At 35.9% G+C, this 17,906-nt stretch overlaps 2 pseudogenes; one reads left to right on the top strand and one right to left on the bottom strand.

Annotated features, from left to right (window-relative positions):
- Positions 1-7,862: 7,862 nt before the first annotated feature.
- LOC120878253 lies at positions 7,863-8,785 on the top strand (annotated as a pseudogene).
- Positions 8,786-14,354: 5,569 nt separating this feature from the next.
- Positions 14,355-15,272, bottom strand: LOC120877811 (annotated as a pseudogene).
- Between the last annotated feature and the right edge of the window lie 2,634 nt (positions 15,273-17,906).

Consider the following 17,906-nt stretch of genomic DNA (forward strand, 5'->3'; position numbering starts at 1 on the left):
TTCTTATTCATTCATCTGCTGATGGACATCTAGGTTGTTTCCATGTCCTGGGTATTATAAACAGTGCTGCGATGAACATTGGGGTACATGTGTCTCTTTCAATTCTGGTTTCCTCAGTGTGTATGCCCAGCAGTGGGATTGCTGGGTCATAAGGCAGTTCAATTTGCAATTTTTTAACGAATCTCCACACTGTTCTCTGACTTTTAAATATAGTCATATATTTTAAAGGGGCTTCCTGCTTAGCTCAGTCCATAAAGTATCTCCATGCAATGCAGGAGACCCAGGTTCAATTCCTGGGTCGGAAAGATCCCCTGGAGAAGGAAATGGCAACCCATTCCAGTATTCTTGTTTGGAAAATCCCATGGATAGAGGAGACTGGCAGGTAACAGTCCATGAAGTTGCAAGAGTTGGACACAACTTAGCAACTAAACCACAACTACCATACATTTTATAGAGATTAACCTAAACAATAAAGATGCCAAGTGGTTAAAAATAAAGGAAGAATATCGATTGGGTAATTACTAATGAAAAGAAAGGTAGTATTCATATTAGTGTCAGAGCAAAATTAACAGAAATAGTTAGTTGATAGTGTTAATAGTGTTGATAGTGTTAATGACATTTCATAATATTAAGAAACTACAAAAATTCTATGGAAATAGAAGTTTGTATATTCTATGGAAATAGAGGGTTATAAACCTGATGAGATCTCATGGACAGCTACAGTTCACTTGAACCAGAGACTCTGGAATGTGTATTCCATTTAAGCACACAGAGATTACTTTTAAAAATATCATATATTGTGCTATAAATTAATTTTCTTCAAATACACATTACTTTGACCACCTCACCTGATGGCAATGCAGTTAAGTTTCTACTGCAATAAGCACATATTTTAAACAAGTTGAATATTAAAACTATACAATAAACCATCTAGTGAGGTTGAGAGGGTGCTTTAAATTTGAAGCAACACAGAGAATGTTTTTCATTCTCTTTCCAAACAGTTTATTCCATAGTAAACCAAACTTCCAAACTTGGTCTGGAGTTTCCCTGACAGTTCAGTAGACTTTGCCTTCCAGTGCAGGAAGTGTGGGTTTGATCCCTGGATTGGGGAGTTAAGATCCCACATGCCTCATGACTAAAAACCCAAAGCATAAAACAAGCACAGAAGCAACATTGTAACAAATTCAATAAAGACTTTAAAAATGATCTACATCAAAAAATAAAATAAAAATCCTGTTTCTAATTTTCTTGGCCTTTGGCTTCTTCAGTATTTTCTAATATTTCTTCTGTTCAGATATTATCTCTTAGTTTTTCCTCAAATTTTGTTTCAACATAAAGGACATGATTATAGTCTCAGTAATGAACAAAAGTGGACTTTCAGTTTGTACTCATATTCCTCAGAATATAAGGAATTAATAGCTGTGACATAGGTATGTTTGAAGGACTTGACCAGCTTTTCTTTGGAGAACTGTCTCATCCTTACAAAGAGTGAGAAGGAGGTTGGTGGTTATAATCTCCAAGGTCATCTATTTAAATACCTCTTAGAAATCAAACAGAAGGCTTATGTATACATTTCTATTCCCAGAACCACAGAGGAGATATAACTTTTGGTAGAAAACAAAAGCACTATTCAACATAAATGCCAGTGATGATTCAGTTTTAAAAATCTAAATGATTTTTAGATCATCTAAAAATTTAGATGATTTTAGTTTCAAAAATCAGGAGAGCAATTAATATTTCTGTAAGGATAGCAGAAAAGTCCCAGATCCAGGATTCATGTGATTTTAAGGTAAAATTCATTAACTTAAGCAGTATGGTTAAGATTCTGACTGCATTAAAAACATTGCTAACATTTACTCAGAGATAAAGGATTTTATCTAATGAGATAATCACCTGGTTAGTAAAATTTCAATCAACCTATAGTAAATAATAATTACTTTCAAATATAAAAGATAAAATTTGCATATACAATTTAAATTAAATTTTATCTATAAACATGCTGATTACATATGTTAATTCCCCTTGTCATATGCCTCAACAGATGTCAAAATTAAGCAGATTTTTGGTATGATTTTGAGAAATTCATGGAGAAATGATAGCATTTGTGTCACATAGGGGTTATATTAAAGAAAAGAAGAAAAAAACTTATACTTAAGACAGAAGAGGAAAAAAAATTGAAGAGAAAAAATATTAAAGAAAAAAAGAATACAGATAAAATAAGGGAATGTACTGATACAGAGATTCATCACTCTTCTGCCTCCTTTGTTACTCTGCATAATATGTATTTAGTGAGTAATTAAAAAAGCAAAATGTTACAATATAGAAAACCTTAGTATCAGAGGATCCTGAATGTCAAGGTAGAGCAAACTTATTCAGGAAGATTGAGAACAGGATGAACAGTTACACAGAGAGCAAATACAATTTGTTTAGCCAAGAATTGGTACAGGTGTTAAGAGAAAACGTTGAAGCTGTTGGAAAACATTCAGCTTATTCATAACTTTTTCTGTGAGACAACTTGGTTATGAAAGGAATAACAAAAATAAACAAACAAAAATAACATGTCCCTAGAACCATAAGACTAATTTGTACCTGATAACCAAATTAGCAATATCTGGATAGTGAAAGAAAATTAAAATAAACCTAAAAACAGTCTTTAGTGTTTATCAGTATTTACCCAAATTGTTAAGTATTTGGCTTCCTTTTTTACAAAAAAAGAGATAATAAAATGATCACTGGACACTTATTTGGATTAATGGTTCAATTCACATGAAATGTATAAAACTTCTTCCAGGAAATATTAGGTATTATTATCATTACTTATCTTTTATGTCTGTGAAAGATCTGTAATAAAAATCAATTTGATATGAATTGCAATGGCTTGATTTTTAGCTATTAATATTTCAGCACGTTTTTATTTTTTATTATGCTATATGAGACACTCAATCTATACACAATGATATGAAGAAAAACAAAGAGAAAATAATTGATGTTCATTGCACAGTATGTATCTGCTAATTCTACCTGCACTACCATGAAATATTTATATTTATACTAGAAATGCTCATATTAAAAAAGAGAAACTTGTTGTCATAAATAATGAATTTGTCTTAGCAGCAATTCTAGTCCTTGTAGTTTATCATACGAAATGTTCTCTTTAAATCAAATAAATATGAAATGAGGATATTGTGTATATAAAATCAGTAACTCTAATATTAACAAAGGAAATTGGAAATAATGAAGAGATATTAGAAATGTAAGTTATAATTTAAATAGCATTATTATGAAGCCTTTGATATTAATTTGGAGGCTATCAAAGAGAGACTTTTAAGGGAAAAAAAGGAAACTAATTAAGTGTTCTAATTATTTTCCCATTTTGTTAAGATAGCATCTAGTTAACATGAGAGAGACTGATTTTCAAACTATCCTGACTATGAATTAATGGAATGTTTCTACTCTTTTATTTTTCAGTTAGAATATGCTTTCCTCCAGGATCATATGAGCAAATTATCAAAATGATCTTAAATTATTGGATTAAAAATATGCTTATAAACTATAGAAGCATATTGGAAATTGTTTGTTTTATTTTATTAAAAATTTTATTTATTTTTTAATTTTTATTTTTACTTTATTTTACTTTACAATACTGTACTGGTTTTGCCATACATTGACATGAATCCACCATGGGTGTACATGCGTTCCCAAACATGAACCCCACTCCCACCGCCCTCCCCATAACATCTCTCTGGGTCACCCCCGTGCACCAGCCCCAAGCATCCTGTATCCTGCGTCAGAAATAGACTGGCAATTCATTTCTTACATGATAGTATACATATTTCAATGCCATTCTCCCAAATCATCCCACCATCTCCCTTTCCCTCAGAGTCCAAAATCCGCTCTACACATCTGTGTCTCTTTTGCTGTCTTGCATACAGGGTCATCATTGCCATCTTTCTAAACACAATGGAGTATTACTCAGCCATTAAAAAGAATACATTTGAACCAGTTCTAATGAGATGGATGAAACTGGAGCCGATTATACAGAGTGAAGTAAGACAGAAAGAAAAATACCAATACAGTATACTAACACATATATATGGAATTTAGAAAGATGGCATATTGGAAAATTAATTGGAAATGAAAGATTCTACAACCTAAACTAAAACTATTTAAGAAAGTAACTTTTACTTATTTTTCCGATTATAGAAATACTATGTATGATATTCTAAAAAATATTTCCTTAGGATATTTATTTATGAAATTGTCACTATTTCTTAAAGAAATCATTGACCTAAAAGATAACAAAGCAGGGACACTATGATTAATCAAGTTATAAAATATTCTATTATAAAAATCACTGAAGCCTGATCCCTATAAAGCAAGTGCCATTCACTTCTATATTATTGTTATTAGTCATTTTGGCAACATTTGTTTCTCAATTTTATGTATAATTACTGTTATTGTTCCTAATTTAAATTAAAAAAAAATGCCACAGCTACTTTTGCTTCACCTGATACAGCAATTTTTTTTTTTTTTTACTGTTCTCCACAATGCTTGTAAATATATCAGACTTTTTTCCAGAATCAAGGTTTCTTCTTGTCCAGTCACTAAGCATGTCCGGATCTTTTTGACCTCATGGACTGTAGCACGTCAGGCTTCTCTGTCCTTCATTGTCTCTTGGAGTTTGCTCAAATACATGTTCATTGAGTCAATGATGCCATCCAACAATACCATTCTCTGTTACCATGAATCTTTCCCAGCATCAGGATCTTTTCCAGGGTCGTCTCATCACATCAGGTGAACAAAATTTTGGAACTTCAGCTTCAGCATCAGTCCTTCCAATGAATATTCAGAGTTGATTTCCTTTAGGATTGACTTGTTTGTTCTCTTTGCTGTCCAGACTCTCAAGAGTCTTCTGCAACATCACAGTTTGAAAGTCTTCATTCTTTGGTGCTCTGCCTTCTCTGTGGTCCAACTCTCACATCTGTACATGACTATTGGAAAAACCATAGCTTCGACTATATGGACCTATACTGATAAAGTGAAATGTTTTATGCTGTCTAGGTTTGTCGTAGCTTTTCTTCAGTGATGCAAATGAGTCACTTGTCTTGTGTGCAAGCAACTCAAAGATAATAATGATTTAGTGGAAATTTTTTATTTTTTATTTTACTTTACTTTACAATACTGTATTGGTTTTGTCATACATCAACATGAATCTGCCACGGGTGTACACGTGTTCCCAATTCTGAACCCCCCTCCCACGTCCCTCCCCATATAATCTCTCTGGGTCATCCCAGTGCAGCAGCCCCAAGCATCTTGTATCCTGCATAGAACCTAGACTGGCGATTCGTTTCTTATATGATATTATACATGTTTCAATGCCATTCTCCCAAATCATCCCACCCTTGCCCTCTCCCACAAACTCCAAAATACTGTTCTCTACATCTGTGTGTCTTTTTCTATCTCTCACACAGGGTTATCTTTACCATCTTTCTAAATTCCACATATATGTGTTAGTATACTCTATTGGTGTTTTTCTTTCTGGCTCACTTCACTCTGTATAATTGGCTCCAGTTTCATCCACCTCATTAGAACTGATTCAAATGTATTCTTTTTAATGGCTGAGTAATACTCCATTGTGTATATGTACCACAGCTTTCTTATCCATTCATCTGCTGATGGACATCTAGGTTGCTTCCATGTCCTGGCTACAAACAGTGCTGCAATGAACATTGGGGTACACGTGTCTATTTCAATTCTGGTTTCCTTGGTGTATATGCCCAGCAGTGGGATTCCTGAGTCATAAGGCAGTTCTATTTCCAGTTTTTTTAAGGAATCTCCACACTGTTCTCCATAGTGGCTGTACTAGTTTGCACTCCCACCAACAGTGTAAGAGGGTTCCCTTTTCTCCACACCCTCTCCAGCATTTAGTGCTTGTAGACTTTTGGATTACAGCCATTCTGACTGGTGTGAAATGGTATCTCATTGTGGTTTTGATTTGCATTTCTCTGATAATGAGTGATGTTGAACATCTTTTCATGTGTTTGTTAGCCATCTGTATGTCTTCTTTGGATAAATGTCTATTTAGTTCTTCAGCCCATTTTTTGATTGAGTCGTTTAATTTTCTGGAATTGAGCTGCATAAGTTGCTTGTATATTTTTGAGATTAGTTGTTTGTCAGTTGCTTCATTTGTTATTCTTTTCTCCCATTCCAAAGGCTGCCTTGTCACCTTGCTTAGAGTTTCCTTTGTTGTGCAGAAGCTTTTAAGTTTAATTAGATCCCATTTGTTTATTTTTGCTTTTATTTCCAGTATTCTGGGAGGTGGGTCATAGAGGATCCTGCTGTGATTTCTGTCAGCGAGTGTTTTGCCTATGTTCTCCTCTAGGAGTTTTATGTTTCTGGTCTTACGTTTAGATCTTTAATCCATTTTGAGCTTATTTTTGTGTATGATGTTAGAAAGTGTTTTAGTTTCATTCTTTTACAAGTGGTTGACCAGTTTTCCCAGCACCACTTGTTAAAGAGATTGTCTCTAATCCATTGTATATTCTTGCCTCCTTTGTGGAAGATAAGGTGTCCATAGGTGTGTGGATTTATCTCTGGGCTTTCTACTTGGTTCCATTGATCTATGTTTCTGTCTTTGTGCCAGTACCATACTGTCTTGATGACTGTGGCTTTGTAGTGGAGCCTGAGTCAGGCAGGTTGATTCCTCCAGTTCCATTCTTCTTTCTCAAGATTGCTTTGGCTATTGAAGGTTTTTTATATTTCCATACAAATTGTGAAATTATTTGTTCTAGCTCTGTGAAAAATACCGCTGATAGCTTGATAGGGATTGCATTGAATCTGTAGATTGCTTTGGGTAGTATACTCATGTTCACTATATTGATTCTTCCAATCCTTGAACATGGTATGTTTCTCCATCTATTAGTGTCCTCTTTGATTTTTTCACCAGTGTTTTATACTTTTCTATATATAGATCTTCAGTTTCTTTAGGTAGATATATCTAAGTATTTTATTATTTTCATTGCAATGGTGAGTGGAATTGTTCCCTTAATTTCTTTTTCTACTTTCTCATTATTAGTGTATAGGAGAGCAAGGGATTTCTGTGTGTTGATTTTATATCCTGCAACTTTACTATATTCATTGATTAGCTCTAGTAATATTCTGGTGGAGTCTTTGGGGTTTTCTATGTAGAGGATCATGTCATCTGCAAACAGTGAGAGTTTTACTTCTTCTTTTCAAATTTGGATTCCTTTTATTTCTTTTTCTGCTTTGATTGCTGTGGCCAAAACTTCCAGAACTATGTTGAATAGTAGCAGTGAAAGTGGGCACCCTTGTCTTGTTCCTGACTGTAGGGGAAATGCTTTCAATTTTTCACCATTGAGGATAATATTTGCTGTGGGTTTTTAAAACATCATATTCTACAAGAAAATTATCAGTATTTTAAATAAATACAGGGTTCTATCCTGCAATTGAACAACTTACCTTACTCCCTTCACTTTAAGTATGTTTGTTTGAATCTCGTAAGTGAACAAGCTATTTCAGGAAAAGAAATGTATCTTTCCTAAGCTCACTTTTCATCCCATAAGTAAGATGACTGTGCATGTTTGTTTATATTTGAGCAAGTGTACTTATTGATACTATTCTCTTTCATTCTAGAAAATAATAAGATCTGGTATATTATATGGCAAGATTTTCATACAATTTTAGAATTATCTGTTTAAAAGTATAGTATAGGAAGCTGATTTACTAAATGAATGTATTTCTCCAACACTCACTCTGATTGACACCATGCATAGTCAATATTTCTCATGCTAACCTGTCCTTTTTTTAAAGGCAAACTCACTGAGTCTTCACTGTATTAGATCATGAAATATACCAATAACATCACTGAATTTTTTCTCTTGGGACTTTCCCAGAACATGAAATTCAAACGTGTGTGCTTCCCACTATTCTTATTTTGTTACATAGCTTTTTGGATGGGAAACTTGCTCATCATGATTTCTATCACATGCAGTCAGCTAAATGATCAACCCATGCACTTCTTCTTTATTTACCTTGCTCTATCAGATCTGTGTTATACCTCAACGGTGACACCCAAGTTAGTCACTGACTTGCTGGCAGAAAGTAGCACAATTTCATTCACAGACTGCATGGTGCAGCTTTTTGCCATGCACTTCTTTAGGGGATTGAAGACTTTATCCTCACCGTGACAGCCTCTGACTGCTATGCGGCCCCTGCACTGCACCATCATAATGAGCAGGCACAGATACTGTGCCGTGGTCAGTGCTTGTCATGCTGGAGCATTTCTGCACTCCTTTGTCCAGGGTCTCCTCACCATTAACTTACCATTCTATGGCCCTGATGAAATAGATCACTATTTCTGTGACATGTATCCTTTGCTGAAACTGGCCTGCATGGACACCTACGGAGTTGGGATCCTAGTGGTGGCCAAAGCAGGCATAATGGGGTTGGTAATCTTTGTGGTCGTGATGCTGTCCTACATTTTTATATTATACACCATCAAGGCTTACCCTTCAGAAACCTGGTATGAAGCTCTTTCCACTTGTAGTTCCCACATCACAGTTGTGGTTCTGTTCTTTGTGCCTATTCTCTTCATTTACATTAGGCCGGCCACAATGTTTCCAGAAGACAAGATGTTCTCTTCTACACCCTCATTGCTCCCATGGTCAACCCTCTGATTAACACTCTCAGAAATTCAGAGATGAAGAATGCCCTGTGGAAAATGTGGTGCCAGAAACCATTTTTGATTGCAAGGCAAATCATCTGAAAGTCACTTTGCCTTCTCATTATACATCCTATTCAATTGATATTTGCTTACTTTAGTTTAATAAACAATGAAATTTACACTAGAAAAAATAAGCATAAACACCAGCATTAGTTGAAATCCTTTCTTCTATCAATCCATGTTTCTTATTAACATCTTCCCCTAGTAATGTTGCTGCTACTGCTAAGTCACTTCAGTCGTGTCTGACTTTGTGCGACCCTATAGACAGCAGCCCACCAGGCTCCCCAATCCCTGGGATTCTCCAGGCAAGAACAATGGAGTGGGTTGCCATTTCCTTCTCCAATGCATGAAAGTGAAAATTGAAAGTGAAGTTGCTCAGTCGTGTCTGACTCTCTAGACCTCATGGACTGAAGCCTACCAGGCTCTTCCATCTATGGGATTTTCCAGGCAAGAGTACTGGAGTGGGATGCCATTGCCTTCTCCATCCCCTAGTAATAAGAGTCATCATTTCCATGTTGAAGTTATACTTTGCTTTGATTTTTTTTTTCTCTTTCCATGAGTCGCTAAATGGAGGTTACCATTCTAATCTCCCTATACTTTAGTTCTATGAAATGAATCTCCAAATGTACATAAGCTACATTCATGTTGATCATCCCAGACAGAAAGTCCATAGAACCTTGCTATACTCCCTGCAGTCTCATAAAAAAAGAGTATCCGAAATTTAAAGTCTTATTTTCTAATCACCTGAGGACTTCCCATATTCATTGCAACTCTTGAAAAGCAAAAATGTAGGAACTGAACAACAGCAATATGATTCATGTGAGAATCACTATATAAAAATTGGAAGATATTTCTAAAGTGATTTTAATGAAATCATCTTAAAAATGACAAAAATTAGTAATTATATAACATTTACCACAACAATATCTTCATATATACTGAAAAATTAGTTTGGAAATAAAAAAGGTAGCTATATGATTTATTGTTCAAATTGAGATAATTTGAGTTTAAAAAGAGTTCTGCTAATACTTATGGTGAAATAATGGACATAAAATGGGATTATATCAAGCAAGTAGGATGTCTGCCCACTTTTCAATGTCTAAGATGTATGGATACTCTTCTAGTGAAAAGGTTAGTGGCAGGAACGTTGCAGAATCTGCATGTTATCTTACTTGAAGTCAGTGGGGTTGTAAAAACAGAAGTAAATGATGGTACTGAAAGTGTTTAATCTAATGTATACTTTTGGTTTTCCATTACCATCGTGTTGCTGTGCCCTCCTCCAGAGGATCTTACCCACTCAGGGATCCAGCCCAGGCCTCTTGCATCTCTTACACCGCAGGCACATTCTTTACTAGTGCAATGTGGGAAGCCCAAAACAAAGGGTACACATTTTCAATTTCCACAAAATTTCTATACACTGGAATTTTCCAGGCAAGAGTACTGGAGTGGGTTGCCATTTCCTTCTCTAGGGGACCTTCCTGACCCAGGGATCGAACCCAGGTCTCCCACATTGCGGGCAGATGCTTTGCCGTCTGAGCCACCAGGGAAGCCCTGATATCCCTAGACATATATAGAATTAAGAAGTATCACTTTTCAAATAATTAAATTTTATTTTTTTCTTAATTCTTTACCAAAATAAGATTCATTGGACATCATGAAAATAACTCAAAGGGGAGGAATACTGTATTATATTGCACATGTATAGGGGCATCATGAAAATAACTCTAAGGGGAGGATAATGTATTACATTACACATGTATAGGAGCTTCCTGGGTGGAGCTAGTGGTAAAGAACCCACCTGCCAATGCAGAAAGGGAAGAAATGTGGGCTCGGTCCCTGGGTGGGGAAGATCTCCTAGAGGAGAGCATGGCATCCCACTTCAGTATTCCTGCCTGGAGAATCCTGTGAACAGAGGAGGAGCCTGGCAGGCTATGGTTCATAGAGTCACAAAGAGTCGGACAAGACTGAAGCAACTTAGCAGCAGCAGCAGCACGTGTGAAGGGAAAAAAAAAAAATTATAGATAGACTGAATATGCAAATGAACCCATACAGGGAAAGAAAATAATATCATAGCACAATGTATAATGAAAAATGTCAGAGGAGTTCAAATGTGGAAGTAAGGGGAAATATTCATATAGGTAATAAAAATTTAAAAAAATGTTATTAGAGCAATTGATAACCTAGCTAATTCTATGAATTATTATGAAATCTACATCATGGTGTATGCTAGTTTACATTAGTTCATTAAAGGTATCTTGAATCAATAGAAAATTATTAACAAGTGTTTTAGTTTTTAATGCCTTACCTTAGGTTTAAAGAGTTTGTTTTCTAATAAAATTATTATTATAAAATGTTGAGTTACTCTAAAATTGTACTAATAGTAGAGATGGCAGTTATGATTCAAGTGATTTATTAAAATATGAATTTAGTAAAAAGTGAACAGGAAGCATGCAGATAGATAATATCTTACTAAGTGAGGGGCCCTGAAAAGATCTTATTATTTTTCTTTTTTTCTCTGTTGTTTAGAGATGAGATGTTAGTAATTAACTCATAAGCTAATTGTGATGCTGAAAGGAAATGTGTAATATTGTTCTTAGAATAGAAACTGCTCAAAATTGTTTTGCTATTGTTTTTATTTCTAATGTTATATTAGAAATATATATCTTATTTCTAATAATGCTATTAGAATACAATTCTAATAATTTCTGTAAATTAATTTCTGTGAAACAAGAATTTTATAATAAATATTTTATTTTTACTTTTTTTCATTATATTAGAAACATAAGCAGAAGATTTCTGTGGCTTATGTTCATGCATGTTTAAGTAACATTATAATAAAATATGCTTTCAATCTTCAGAAGATATATGTGATCATTTTTCTTATAAAGCTCTATAAACTCTAGTTCTGAAATATTGATCTAATTATCTGCATTATTTTACAGAGACTCAGCAGATAAAATTCTTTCTCAGCATCAAATGGCAAAGTACAGTTAAGACAGTTGAGTAGTCAGGTTTGTGTGTGTGTATGTGCTAAGTTGCTTCAGTAGTGTCTTTTTGTGGCCCTATGGATTATAGCCTGCCAGGCTCCTCTGTCCATGAGATTATCCAGGCAAGAATAGTGGAGGGGGTTGCTATGACCTCCTCCAGGGGATCTTCTAGACTCAAAGATTGAACTCATGCCTCTTATGTCTCCTGCATTGGCAGGTGGGTTCTTTACCATTACCTGGAAAGCCCCCTAAGTAGTCAGGTAAGGGAAACCAAAAGCCAAAAAAATGATGGCAACACTCAAAGTTTTATTTAAAGGTTTTCAGCAAGGAGGAAGTCATCTTAAAGGCAGAGATCAAAGATTTCATCCTCAATAATGACATGTATAGTGGTTCAGTTCAGTTCAGTTCAGTTACTCAGTCATGTCACACTCTTTCTGACCCCATGGGATGCAGCATGCAATTATACTAGAAAAAGCAGAAAATAGAGTGGGATGGGATTATCAGACTAGATAAAACTGAGGAACACCTGCTTTAGTTTTTAAGCAAAACAGATAGTTGGGCAAATGAATCTTATTTCTTCAAAGATAGTCTTAACTGTATTAAATTCCATCAGATAATTGCACAAAAATTCCATTTTTCTCTCTCTAGCCTATATATATGTTCAGTTCAGTTCAGTTCAGTCACTTAGTCATGTCCGACTCTTTGCAACCCCATGAATCGCAGCACGCCAGGCCTCCCTGTTCATCACCATCTCCCAGAGTTCACTCAGACTCACATCCATCGAGTCCAGGATGCCATCCAGCCATCTCATCCTCTGTCGTCCCCTTCTCCTCCTGCCCCCAATCCCTTCCTGCATCAGAGTCTTTTCCAATGAGTCAACTCTTCGCATGAGGTGACCAAAGTACTGGAGTTTCAGCTTTAGCATCATTCCTTCCAAAGAAATCCCAGGGCTGATCTCCTTCAGAATGGACTGGTTGGATCTCCTTGCAGTCCAAGGGACTCTCAAGAGTCTTCTCCAACACCACAGTTCAAACGCATCAACTCTTCGGCACTCAGCCTTCTTCACAGTCCAACTCTCACATCCATACATGACCACAGGAAAAACCATAGCCTTGACTAGATGGACCTTAGTCGGCAAACTAATGTCTCTGCTTTTGAATATGCTATCTAGGTTGGTCATAACTTTTCTTCCGAGGAGTAAGCGTCTTTTAATTTCATGACTGCAGTCACCATCTGCAGTGATTTTGGAGCCCCCCACCAAAAAAAAATTCTGACACTGTTTCCACTGTTTCCCCATCTATTTCTCATGGAGTGATGGGACCGGATGCCATGATTTCCATTTTCTGAATGTTGAGCTTTAAGCCAACTTTTTCACTCTCCTCTTTCACTTTCATCAAGAGGCTTTTTAGCTCTTCTTCACTTTCTGCCATAAGGGTGGTGTCTACTTAATGTCAAACCCAGTTAAAATAGCATGAGTTTGTGTGTGTGTGTGTGTGTGTGTGTGTATTATATATATACATATATATATAAACATATATTTTCCCCAATACTTACAATGTTACTTCACAAACAGATCACACAGTGACTTGATTTTCAGACTATAAGACTTGCCATGTAGACTATAAGACTGGACTTTACACTATATTCTACTTAGATCTTTATAGTCTCTTCACTTAAGTAAAATAACAGTAGTGATAGTAGTGAAGTCACTCAGTCGTGTCCAACTCTTTGTGACCCTTTGGACTGTAGCCTACCAGGCTTCTCTGTCCATGGGATTTTCCAGGCAATAGTCCTGTAGTGGATTGCCATTTCTTTCTCCAGGGGATCTTCCCAATCCAGGGCTCGAACCCTGGTCTCCTACATTGTAGGCAGACACTTTACCGTCTGAGCCCCAGGGAAGTAATAGCGGTTCACAAATACACACAAAAAAACTCTAGGTATTGGATTAAAAGAAATCTAGAGTTGTAGGATACAAGGCTAGGTAGATAGTTCTGAAAGGAGTTTGCAGTATGCAATTGTTCCTATTTTCCTATAGCTGCCTTTTTGTTTTTGTTTAGTCACTGAGTGTCCAGCAGTTTGGCATCCCCATTGGCTTTTGCCCACCAGATTCCTCTCTCCATGGGATTTCCCAGGCAAAAATACTGGAGTGGGTAGCCATTTCCTTCTCCAGAGGATCTTCCTGGCCCAAGTATCGAACCTGTGTCTCCTGCATTAGCAGGCGGATTCTTCAACTGTCTTTTACCTTTTAGCATATTATTACGTTTTATACCTTCAGGCCAAGTATTTTGAGAGCTAGGTTTCCCCCAGGTTTAGCCTTCAATACAGGCAGGATCACTCTCCCTCCAGATTTTTCACTGGGTTTTTACTCTGTAAAAAGTTTTCTTTTCTTTCTTTTTCTTTTTTTTAAACAAAGCGGATTATTAGTGAAAATTGAAATGAAGGAAAACACATTGAGAGGAAAATAAAGAAGGAAACACTGAAGGCAAGCTGTTGTTGAAGGCTTGTCTTTTACACATTCTGACTGATTTTCCCATTAGCAGGAGAGAATCAGCAACAGAGGGAGTGATGAGAAGACAGTCACTGGTATCAAGGATGAATGACCTTTATGTCATTAACCTCCCTTCCTAGAATCTTTTATTGCACCAAACTCTTCTTATGGAATTTTTCATCTCCATGTTTCTAAGTGTGTAGATAAGTGGGTTGAGCATGGGGACAATAATTGTGTAGAAGAGCAAAAACACTTTATCTTCGGGTAATGTTGTGGTAGATCTAATGTAAACAAAGATGGCAGGTACGAAAAAGAGGATCACGACTGTGATGTGGGAACTACGGGTGGAAACTGCGTTATGGCGGCTTTCTGCAGAGTATGTGTGCACATTATACAAAATCAAAACCTACAGAGGCCATCAAAACCACAAAGATTACCAGTCCCATTAAGCCAGAATTGGCAGTGACAAAAAAGCCAATTTTGTGTGTATCAGTGCAGGTGAGTTTCAACAAAGGATATACATCACAGAAATAGTGATCTATTTCATTGGGGCCACAGAAAGGTAAAACAATCTCAAGAAGAAAGAGATCAAGAGAATGAAAAAGTCCCCCTGCACATGATGCTATGAGAATTGAGTGACGTCTTTGCCTGTTCATGGTGATGGCATAGTGGAGAGTTTTGCAGACGGCCACATAGTGGTCATAGGCAATCCCTGCGAGGATGAAGACCTCAATCCCCCCAAAGAAGTGTGTGGTGAAAAGCTGTGTCATGCAGTTTTTATAGGAAATGACCTTTTTCTCCATCAGTAAGTCAGTCATGAGTTTGGGTGTCACAGTGGAGGGGTAGAAGAGATCCAAAAGTGCAAGGTAGTTAAGGAAGAAGTACATGGTCTGGGTGATTAGCTGACTGCATGTAATAGAAATCACGATGATCAAATTCCCCAACCAAAAGCCAGGTAACAGAATAAGAAAAACAAAAAGCAGAGGATCTGGACTTTCTTGTCCGTAGAAAGTCCCAAGAGAATAAATTCAGTAACATTATTTCTATCTTCCATAATCTGATGTTCAAGAAAGTTATCTGAAATGACAAAAGCAATGCCACTAATCATTGATGAGAAAATGGAAACCTAATATTTACTTTAAATGGCACTTTTAAAGACAAGTTATTTTGAGACCCACTGAAACCATTTTCATTTAATATGACTCTTGAATATCTAGTACTAATATTCTTCTAAGAGCTAAGAATACAGTGATAAGTTAGACAAAGTTCCAATTTTTATATAATTTAAATTATTTTGTGAGGAAACAGGAATTATATTTGTCAAGAATTTAAAAAAATGATAATCTTAATAGTGTTAATTAGGGTGACATATATTGTGCCAATTTAGCATGTAAAATAGAAGTAACTACAGAATTTGCTTGATTAAGTGGTTTCTAATGAAATCACAAAATTGGTGTAGGGTGTGTGGGTGGGTTTTGCAGTGCTTGGCGTAGAGACAATGTTAAATAAATATCAATTAAATAAAAAAACTGGAAAGTGAACAATGTGTTATAATTTTGAAGGAATAATACAAGAAATAATCAGAGGGATGATACGGGAACGGTGGTGGAAGGAGGGTTCAGGATGGGGAACACGTGACACCTGTGGCAGATTCATGTTGATGTATGGCAAAACCAATACAATATTGTAAAGTAATTAGCCTCCAAATAAAATAAATAAATATATATATATATAAACTAAAAAAATGAAATAATCAATCATCCTTTAGTCAGGTAATTCATGATAAAACTGAAGAACAAATCATTTTTATGAGTGGACTCATAATCCTTTTTGACTTTGTCACTTATTTGTGTCTGACTCTTTGTGACTCCATGGACTGTAGTCCACCAAGCTCCTCCGTCCATGGGATTCTCCAGGCAGGGATACTGGAGTGGGTTCCCATTTCCTTCTCCAGGGGATCTTCTCAACCCAGGGATCAAACTCAGCTCTCCTACATTGCAGGCAGACACTTTAACCTCTGAGCCACCAGGGAAGACCTTTTGACTTTTAAGAGGAAATAATTCCTTCATGTGAAATACACCATGAAACTTTCATATTTCTTAAACTTTATTTGTAACATCTCTAGGTTAATATATCTACAACTCTGCTTTTCCTGTTTGTCTATATTTCTCTTGCAAGATTATCTCCCCTTTCATAATAAATTAACGTTCAGAAGTTATTTGAGTTACGTCTTATCAGACTGTAATTATCGTTGCCTAGTTTGGAAATAATATACTGAGAAATGGGCTCCTCTAATTCCAAAACAGTTCCCCCAAACACAATACAATAAACAAGATGTAGCACTTCTTCCCTTAATTTCTTAGAGAATTCATGCACACAACCTGCATGACTATATAAAAGGATCTCCTCAGTTCTCTAAAATAAAAGCAGTTATACCTCTATTCAGGTAATCATCTGGTAAATACACTATGTACGTAGGCAAAATACCTAGTTTTTCCCTCCCATACTGTTGCTTAACTGTTTATTCCCTAGGAACCCAGGCTCCCATTCATAAAATAAAAGTGATTAGATCTCTGAAGATCTCCCCAGATTCCAATAATGTGTGACTTCTGATGCTCCATTAATTTGGGAAAGACATCTGTTTACCTCTCTCCTGCCTTCCCTTCTCTGCTTGATACATTGAGACTGTAAAAAGTAACAAATCCAGTGGCAATTTCATTACAATTCCTGTGCCTCAGTTTACTTCTCTGTAAAATCAAGGTACTTTATATGGTGATTTTTTGAATAGTTTCTAAATATGAAATTTCTTAAAGCAATATCTGGAAAGTACTATATATTTAATAATTATTAGCCATCCTCAACAATTACTAAGGGTTTCCCTGGTAGCCCTGATGGTAAAAATCTGTTTGCCATGAAGGAGACTAGGGTTCAATCCCTGGGTTGCTAAGATCTCCTGGGGAAGGTAATGGCTACACATTTCAATAAATATTTTTGCTTAGCGAATTCCATGGACAGAGAAGCCTGGTAGGCTACAGTCCATGGGGTCACAAAGAGTGAGATACAAATGAGCAAATAACACACACAAAATTACTAACTATAAGATCAAGGCCCCAGAGAAAATGTAAGTACACTATCTCAGGAATTGTATCTTGTACTATCCTTCCGTGAACAAGATAGGAAAATTAATATTAATATCAGAAACTTCAGAGATAAAGTAGTGTTCAGACACAGCTCTGATACTCAGACTCTTCACTTCCTTAAATACTTTTTTCTTCTTCCTTAAAATAAGCATGTGGTGCCTAATTTACAGGATTACTGTGGAATGTAAATAAGCTTACATATACAGAACTTGATGCTCAAAAACATGTAAGTTTCCCCTCCTTCCTCTTGGAACCCCCATAGTGTTATAAATTTAGGAGGTCCTCACACTATTCGAGTAGTAGTAGATACAAGTAATTAAGGTTATGAGTTCTGGACCTACATAGAATGAGATACTGGCTCCAAAATTCACTTGGAGCATAATCACAGATAAAATATATAACCTCATCTTCTTCATCTATAAAGTGAATAATACTGTAATTAACTCTGAGATCTGCTGTAAAGATATGATGAGTTCACTTATATAACAGCTTTAGGACAGAAACTGGTATATATTAAGATAAAACATTTAGTAAATATTCATTGCCAT

This window comes from Oryx dammah, unplaced genomic scaffold (genome assembly GCF_014754425.2).
Source record: "Oryx dammah isolate SB20612 unplaced genomic scaffold, SCBI_Odam_1.1 HiC_scaffold_18, whole genome shotgun sequence".
NCBI lineage: Eukaryota > Metazoa > Chordata > Mammalia > Artiodactyla > Bovidae > Oryx > Oryx dammah.